The following is a 9,442-nucleotide window of genomic DNA, read 5'->3' on the forward strand; positions in this document are numbered from 1 at the left end:
CTGTAAATTTTGCCAAAACCTCCTAAACTGTATTTTTGACCAGCGAATCTGTGCACACTGAAGGCACGATTTCTCTAATGCCGCGTACACACGATCGGACTTTCTGACGGGAAATGTTAGATATGAGCTTGTTGGCTGAAAGTCCGACCATGTGTATGCTCCAGCGAACATTTGTCGGACTTTCCGCCAACAAATGTTGGCTAGTAGGTTCTCAAATTTTCCACCAACAAAACTTTGTTGTTGGACTTTACGATCGTGTGTACACAAGTCCGTCGCACAAAAGTTCACGCATGCTCGGAATCAAGTGCCGGAAGCGCTCGGTCTTGTAAAACTAGTGTTTGTAATGGAGATATCACCTGACTATTCAACTTCCTTTTTCTCGGCTCGTCATACGTCTTGTACGTCACCACGTTCCCACGTTCCCACGTTCGTAATTGTTGGCCAACATTTTTGTGACCGTGTGTATGCAAGACAAGTTGAGGCCAACAACCTTCGAACAAAAATCCACGGTTTTGTTGTTGGAAAGTCCGATCGTGTGTACGGGACATTAGGCTAAACTTGCAATATCCTGTTCATATCAGTATAATGTTCTATGTCATACCTTGTTATAACTTGCAATCATTTGTCCAAAACATTACAATCAAACAAATGCTGCTAAAAACGAAAGTATAACAAATTTAGACATTATTGATATACAAAAGACAGCATAAAACATGTATAAATAGAATCCTTCCATAAACTTGAGGCTAATCATAAGGCATTCGCTCATATGACACTCATCCAGTGGAAATATTTATATTTAGCTTGGTTCAAACTAAAGAGTACATCTTTTCTGGGTGTAAAGCGTCTCTTGGTGAGGTGATGCAGGAAATCGAATGATAGCTCTGACAATATTTGATCCACGGTTTATTTGCACATATTACACATCAAGTGTTTTAGTCACCTCCCACTACTAAGTAACAAATCCCACATCACTTGAGGTTAAGATCTTTCCAAACAGGCTAGTCCGGCTGTAAATACTTCTAAACAGGTGCAAATATTCCACAACACTGTCCTGGTTTTATTGGAGGTCTTTTGAAGTACCGTATTTGAAAAGATCACTGTTCCTTAAGACTGTTAACAGCCTGGATAACCCTGGAATACATTCAGTTTAAAAAATATTCCTTTCTCCAGCCAGCAGACAGAATTTAGGAGATGATAAAATACTCTATAAACCATTTATATGAAGATGGCTTGTTTTAATTCCGTATCATCCTTTGAAACCAAGTTCATCTATGACCACACAAAGGTCATGAGGAGTACACCCCATCAGGTCATGTGCATGCAACTTTACTTACGAACGTTTCAATTTTTTTTATATTATTGCTTACATTTTTATTAATGCAGATAGAGTTTAAAGCGGAGTTCCACTCACTTTAAAAACTTTTTCTCAATAGTAATATTACAGCACATATTTTCAGCAATGGTCATTATTTTTATTTTTTTCTGTCAGCGTACCCAGATTGTAAGCATTTCCATGTCGCTTTCGCCTTCGGCCACCCACAGATATCTACATCATATCCGGCGGCACACTGTCTCCTGGGAGCTTTGTGTAATAATTCCCAGGAGTCAGTGTGGATCTCCGCTTATTTTCATTGCCATCACAACAGGGTGGGCACTTCGAACGACGACGCCCGTTTAGATGGCAATGTGAGAAGTTTTCTGCACTGCGAGCTGTGTATACTGCACGTGCGCGAGAACGGGCGGTGCATGCTGGTCATTCAGCTGCACCTTATCCCGGAAGATTATGCTCGTGGGCTTCACATGCCCACAAGCAAGAAGGGGACTGCCTAGATAAGAAAATATAAGGTACTTTTTTTATCTAAAATCTGAAATGTAATGGCAAAATTTTTTAAAATTCTGAGTGGCATTACTGTATATTATGGTACTAAGATATGCATTATAAAAAAATGTCAATATGTGGTTGGAACTCCGCTTTAACTTGTGGAATAGGATGCAGTAGAATGCTTACAACCATTTGTTATAAAAATGGTGTTGGGATAAAAGGCAAGAAGCGCCAATCTAAGTGCAGTATCATAAATGACTTTATTAAAATATATAAAAGCAACAGCCAAATGGCTACTCACAGGAACAAGGTGAAATACAGGCAAACAAGGACATGTAGCTGGTCCAGGGACGTCATCTTGGATGTTAATGGAGGTTCACGGTGCAGGCTCCAGACTAAGTGGTCACGGCGCTAGGAAGAGAGTGTGCAGGCGGTTTGTGGTGTGGAAAGTCTCCACTGTGGGTGCTGGACTATGAGGAAGATGGTGAAGTCCGGGTGTCCGCAAGGAGAGCCGGCATCTAGTCGGACACTGAAAGCCAGGACCGGAAGCAGGAAACAGGAACCAGATGGAAACCAGCTTGAGGCGCACACTGCACCAGGAACAAGAAAGCGGAGGTGACGTATGGACGTGTCAGATGAAGCGTTTCAATGCTTCCGCATTTTCTTCAGATCTAGCGGGCTAATGGAGCAAGTGTCCTTTATATGGAGGCTCTAGAGTCTGTCGCTGACAACGTAGACAGAGCTCGCTCCGCTGTCTGTCTCATGGTTACTCCAGCCTGCCAGGCCATCTGAGAGAACATCCATAGATCTTCATTTCCAAGTCTTTCCTTAACCAGCAGAACCAGCGAGTTTTCTAGCTTCCTGTTTAATGATGACCTGTCACCTTTCTTATCAGCTTCTGTTATTCTGGGAGCAGGATTAAACGTCTTCCACTTCTGCTCCCATGAGTCTTCCAGATCTTGTGCCAGCACAATATCCTTGCTATCAGAGTCAAAGTCATCATCGTATTGACCAGAATGTTTTCTCTGCAGGTTTATTGCATCTTCTATAAGCTGAATCTCATGATCCGAGTACAAACTTTTCTCCAGCTCAATCTGCTGCAGCAAATCGGCCACCTCCTGCTGTATTTCGGTATTTTGGAGACCAAAATACAGCAGGAGGTGGCCGATTTGCTGCAGCAGATTGAGCTGGAGAAAAGTTTGTACTCGGATCATGAGATTCAGCTTATAGAAGATGCAATAAACCTTAAGTTACAAAAAGAAACCTTAACAACAACAACTTTAACAATATTAATATAAAGCACATCAGTGCCCATCAGTGCAGCCTCATCAGTGCCCATCAGTGGCCATCACAGCCACTTCATCAGTGCCCATCATTGCCACTTCATCAGTGGTCATCAGTGCAGCCTCATCAGTGGCCATCAGTGCTGCCTTATCAGTGCAGCCTCATCAGTGCCCATGAGTGCAGCTTATCAGTGCCCATCAGTGCCGCCTCATCAGTGGCCATCAGTGCAGCTTCATCAGTGGCCATCAGTGCAGCCTCACCAGTGCCCATCAGTGTTGCCTTATCAGTTCAGTCCCATCAGTGCAGCTTATCATTGCTGCCTTATCAGTGGCCATCAGTGCAGCCTCATCAGTGCAGCCTCTTAAGATTCAGTTCCCATCAATGCAGCCTACCAGTGCCCATAAGTGCAGTCTATCAGTGCCCGTCAGTGCAGCCTCATCAGTGTCCATCAATGCAGCCTATCACTGCATGGGAGGAATTGGGAGAAGACCTGGCCGAATCACACAGAAGATCACCCACTATGACAAAGCTTGTATCTGAAACACTGGCCACTGTCAAACAAAGTCCCACTACCTGGCTTGGCTTTTATGATGGATAGCACAATGATTCAATTTCCCAGCATTGGACCAGTGACCGGCTCTCCTACCGACAGTTTCCTAGCTGATTTCTTCTGGCAGAAGTGGTGCAGCCTTTATTACAGGGCATCAGAGTGGCCTGGAGGGGCAATTGCCTCCCTGCCCCCCAGCCCAGTCCGCCCCTGCTCCACTCGCCTAATGCAAGCAGGCGAGTGGAAATTTTGAGGGCTGCTGTTAGTGTTTGGGTGATGTCTAAGGGCCCTCTCAGAATTATGTGTTGAGGTAAATTATTTGTAGATCCCTGCCCTAGGCTGGATAAATCTAGTTTTTGGCTGTGTACTCGGTTGAGCAGCAATTTATTTTTCGGGTCTGGTCAGGTCTCTATCCATAAGCCTGGTGGTTGGTCCTGTCTGCCTCTGGAAGAAGCTTCCAGTAATAGAGTAGGAGGGTCAGCCATTGGATTATGAATATTTATCTGATCTCAGCCAATCCCTGTGAGGGGGTGCCCAGAAAGGGGCAGGGGAGAACATTAATGCTTAGAAAGTCTAGTTTAGAGCTCTCTCTTTTCTGGGGCTCTGCCCCTGGGAGGCAACCTGTTGTATTGAAGATCTGTTGCTGTCAGACCTCAGTGTTCTTGGCCGATGGCCTTAAAGATATCTGCAAGAGGACACTACTTTATGAAGCTGGGCTGGTGAAGGCCCCCCTTTCGCCGCGAGGACCAACCCTTTCACCCCCCCTTTTTTTTTTTTTTTTTTTCTTCCTCTTCTCTCCTTCCCCCTTATTCTTTAGGCTTCATGCACACGAGTCGCCAGTGAAAACTCTGCTGAACACATGTTTTTAAAAGCTGAAGTCGGCGTTTAGAAACGCCCGTTTTGCCACATTTGCATGCCGCGTTTTACCGTGTTTGCGTCTAGAAGCGTCTGCAGAGCAGAGAATGACATTTTGCGACCCAACTTTGGGGCCCCATATCTCGGGGCCACTTGGTGCTAGGAACACCAAATTTGGTGTGCTAACACAGTGGAACTAGCACTACAACATATTTGGGGGTGCTAGCACTAAGTGGCCCCGAGATACGGGGCCCCAAAGTCGGGTCGCAAAATGTCAAGCACTTCTGCAGCAGAGAATGACATTTTCCGACCTGACTTTGGGGCCCCATATCCCCATATCTCGGTGCTAGAAACTCCAAATTTGGATATGTTGTAGTGCTAGTTGCACTGTGTTTGCACACCACATTTGGGGTTCCTAGCACCAAGTGGCCCCGAGATATGGGACCCCAAATTTGGAATTTGGGTCGCAAAATGTCATTCTCTGCTGCAGTTTACAATCATATTTATGTGTTTTCTGGTCCAAAAAATAGGGTTTCTTTAAAAACACTTATAAACCTAAACGCAGTACCAGCGTTTAGCCGCGTTTAGCCGCGTTTAGCGTCTGAAATGTGGAAAACTTGCGTCTGAACCCATTTTTTTGCTTCTGTAAAAACGAGGTTAAACACAACTGCCTAAAAATACCAAAAAACGAGACTGTGTACATGGACACATAGGATAACATTGAATGAGTTCAGGGTCAGTTGAAAAAAGGGTCCAACTGCCTCTGAACGTGCGTTTAACAGCGTCTCGTGTGCATGAGGCCTTACCCCTCCCTTCTTAGGCCTCATGCACACGAGACGCCGGTGCAAACTCTGCTGAACACATGTTTTTAAAAGCTGAAACTGGCATTTAGAAACGCCCGTTTTGCCGCGTTTGCATGCCGCGTTTAGCCACGTTTAGCCGTGTTTTACCGCGTTTGCATCTAGAAGCGTCTGCAGAGCAGAGAATGAAATTTTGTGACCCAACTGTGGGGCCTCGTATCTCGGGGCCACTTGGTGCTAGGAACTCCACTACAACATATCCAAATTTGGGTTTCCTAGCACCAAGTGGCTCCGAGATACGGGGCCCCAAAGTCGGGTCGCAAAATGTCAAGCACTTCTGCAGCAGGGAATGACATTTTCTGACCTGACTTTGGGGCCCCACTTGGTGCTAGGAATCCCAAATTTGGATATGTTATAGTGTTAGTCCAACTGTGTTAGCACACCAAATGTGGGGTTCCTAGCACCAAGTGGCCCCAATTTGGATATGTTGTAGTGCTAGTTCCACTGTGTTTGCACACCAAATTTTGGGTTCTTAGCACCAAGTGGCCCAGAGATATGGGGCCCCAAATTCGGGTAGTAAAATGTTCCTTTAAAAACACTTAAACACAAACGCGGCTAAACACGGTACCAGCATTTAGCCGCGTTTAGCCGCGTTTGGCATCTGAAACGTGGAAAACTTTTGCGTCTGAACCCATTTTTTTGCTTCTGGAAAAACGAGATTAAACGCAACGCCTAAAAACGCCAAAAAAACTAGACTGTGTACATGGACACATAGGATAACATTGAATGGGTTCAGGGGCAGTTGAAAAACGTGTCCAACTGCCTCTGAACGCGAGTTTAACAGAGTTTCGTGTGCATGAGGCCTTAGCTAATCTCAACCCCTAGTTTTTCCTTAACCTCCCTCTCAATGCTTTTACTTCTCAGTTGCACTTAAGAATCCATCTGGCCACCGGCATAACCTCGGATGAAATGGTTACATGGATAGATACTCAGGACTATTTACAGTTAGGCCCCTGTTGAGACAAACTTTTCAAGTATTTGTTAAAAATTGGACGCAGTCCTACAGGCATTCCTGAAACCTTAGTGTGTCCAACCATTTTCATGTTTCCAACATACAACTGTTTTCAGCCTCTGTTATATTCTTATTGTTTTGTTTTTCTTTGATTTATTAGCATACTTATTTTACTTATAAGATGCTAAATTTTATGTTATGTTTATTCATGATGCATTCTCTACACTGTTAGACTGTGTAATTACTATGACTATCAATAAAACCTTTTGTAAAAGAAAAATTCAAATAACAGCAAATTGCATCATAAACCTCTAAATAACAAATTGCAAAAAAAAAAACTTTTTCTAAAAACATTCAAATATAAGTTCAAAAAAGTGTGAGAAGTCTTTTCAGAAATCTTTCAATCACTTCAAAGTTCTCTGGTAACTCCTTATCCTCTAAATGTACTCCACAACCAAGTGGAAGTCCTGATCAGTGGTGGCTGGTGAAGTTTTAGGATGGGGGGGCGCCAGACCCCTCCCTTCCTTTTTGACCCCTCCCACTTGGTGAAAATGGGCATGGTTTCAGTGAAATAGTAGGCGTGGCTCTAATGTGGTGTGGTAAGCGTCTGAGATGAATGAGGGATGGAGGGAGAGGGAGAGAGGGATAGAGGGACAGCAGGCCCAGATCCTACACAACAATAGAAATGTGTATTCTAGAAAGTTTAACAATCAGCAGATAAAGATATTTCAAACACCTGGTGTTAGCACTTCAATCATCCCGGCACCATGGTTGTTATGGTGTCAGGATGATTGAAGCGCATTATCTATCATTACATTGTAATATAAAATGAAATCATTCAACTCACCTTAATGCAGAATCGGTGGGAGCCCCGAGTGTGTCACCTGCCACCAGATGCCATCAGGTGTCCCCAGCGGAGTCTGTCCATACATGCAGCCTGTGTCACACAAAATGTAGCCTGTGTCACACCAAATGCAGCCTCCTGTGTCCCCCAAATGCAGCCTTCTGTGTCCCCCAAATGCAGCCTGTGTCCCCCAAATGCAGCATGTGTCCCCCAAATGCAGCCTCCTGTGTCCCCCAAATGCAGCCTCCTGTGTCCTCCAAATGCAGCCTCATGTGTCCCCCAAATGCAGCATGTGTCCCTTAAATGCAGCCTCCTGTGTCCCTCAAATGCAGCCGCATGTGTCCCCCAAATGCAGCCACATGTGTCCCCCAAATGCAGCATGTGTCCCCCAAATGCAGCCTCCTGTGTCCTCCAAATGCAGCCTCCTGTGTCCCCCAAATACAGCCTCCTGTGTCCTCCAAATGCAGCCTCCTGTGTCCTCCAAATGCAGCCTCCTGTGTCCCCCAAAAGCAGCATGTGTCCCCTAAATGCAGCCTCCTGTGTCCCTCAAATGCAGCCTCCTGTGTCCCTCAAATGCAGCCACATGTGTCCCCCAAATGCAGCCGCATGTGTCCCCAAAATGCATCATATGTCCCCCAAATGCAGCCTCCTGTGTCCTCCAAATGCAGCGTCCTGTGTCCCCCAAATGCAGCCTCCTGTGTCCCCCAAATGCAGCCTCCTGTGTCCCCCAAATGCAGCATGTGTCCCTTAAATGCAGCCTCCTGTGTCCCCCAAATGCAGCCGCATGTGTCCCTCAAATGCAGCCTCCTGTGTCCCCCAAATGCAGCCGCCTGTGTCCCCCAAATGCAGCCTCCTGTGTCCCCCAAATGCAGCCTCCTGTGTCCCCCAAATTCAGCCGCCTGTGTCCCCGAAATGCAGCCTCCTGTGTCCCCCAAATGCATCCTCATGTGTCCCTTAAATGCAGCATGTGTCCCCCAAATGCAGCCTCCTGTGTCCCCCAAATGAGCCTCCTGTGTCCCCCAAATGCAGCCTCCTGTGTCCCCCAAATGCAGCCTATGTCCCCCAAATGCAGCATGTGTCCCCCAAATGCAGCCTCTTGTGTCCCTCAAATGCAGCCTCATGTGTCCCTTAAATGCAGCATGTGTCCCTTAAATGCAGCCTCCTGTGTCCCCCAAATGAGCCTCCTGTGTCCCCCAAATGCCGCCTCATGTGTCCCTTAAATGCAGCATGTGTCCCTTAAATGCAGCCTCCTGTGTCCCCCAATTGAGCCTCCTGTGTCCCCCAAATGCAGCCTTCTGTGTCCCCCAAATGCAGCCTCCTGTGTCCCCCAAATGCAGCCTTGCCTGTGTCACTTCGAACCCCCCCGGGAGCACAGCGGTACTACTTACCTTGCTGTGTGGTGTCCTCTCCTGTCCTGTGGTGTCCTCTTCCCCAGCGGCGATGGAGAGGTCCATCCGTTCCTCTCTTTCCTTTCTCCCGGGCGCAATGGGAGAATGAAAACAGGAAGTGACATCAATCTGAGATGTCAATCAAACCGCCCGGCCGGCGCTGGGCGGAAGCTACTCGGCGCTACGGAAAGCGCCGCAAAGCGGGATAAACGCCCGCAAATGAAGCGCCATGTCTGCAATCTTGTGATTGCATAGACGTGGCGCTTCCCATAAGTGCACTGTGTCCGGCATCGCACTGTGTCCGGCGTCCGAACACAGTGCACTTAAGGCCCTTTTTTTGTATTTTTTTTTTTTAAAGGGCCAGTATTAAAAAAAATTTTTTTTTTTTACATTTTTTTTTGACTGCCTGGAGGGGGGGCGGCGCCCATGCGCCCCCTATGGAGGGGCCGCCACTGGTCCTGATGATGCACTTCCTGCGAAATGCACTGATGGCCACTGATGAGGCTGTACTGATGGCCACTACTGACGTCACTTCTGGGTCCTGGAGCGCACGCCGGCTCCATACGAGCAGTGGGACGAGTTATTGGTTTCTCCCAAGGATGTATATGTTGGTGCTAATTGAAGCACCATAAAATGTAAGTGTAACTTTTAATGTATTATACCCGCTTTTAATAAAAATCCTACACTGTATTGCTCATTATCTCCTGGGCTCCTGGTATATGTGGTCACTTGAGAGAGTTATATCTGGAGGGCTTAGTTATTTGGGACCCATCACCCTACCATCTAAATGGCCATTTGAAGAGCAGTCTGTGGAATCCCATTTGAGCATCACCCTAAATGTTTGAGGTGTTTTAAAGTTCTATTTCCCTTTGGGATTAATAAAGTAT

Source organism: Aquarana catesbeiana, linkage group LG07, assembly GCF_042186555.1.
Source record: "Aquarana catesbeiana isolate 2022-GZ linkage group LG07, ASM4218655v1, whole genome shotgun sequence".
NCBI classification, from domain to species: Eukaryota; Metazoa; Chordata; class Amphibia; order Anura; family Ranidae; genus Aquarana; species Aquarana catesbeiana.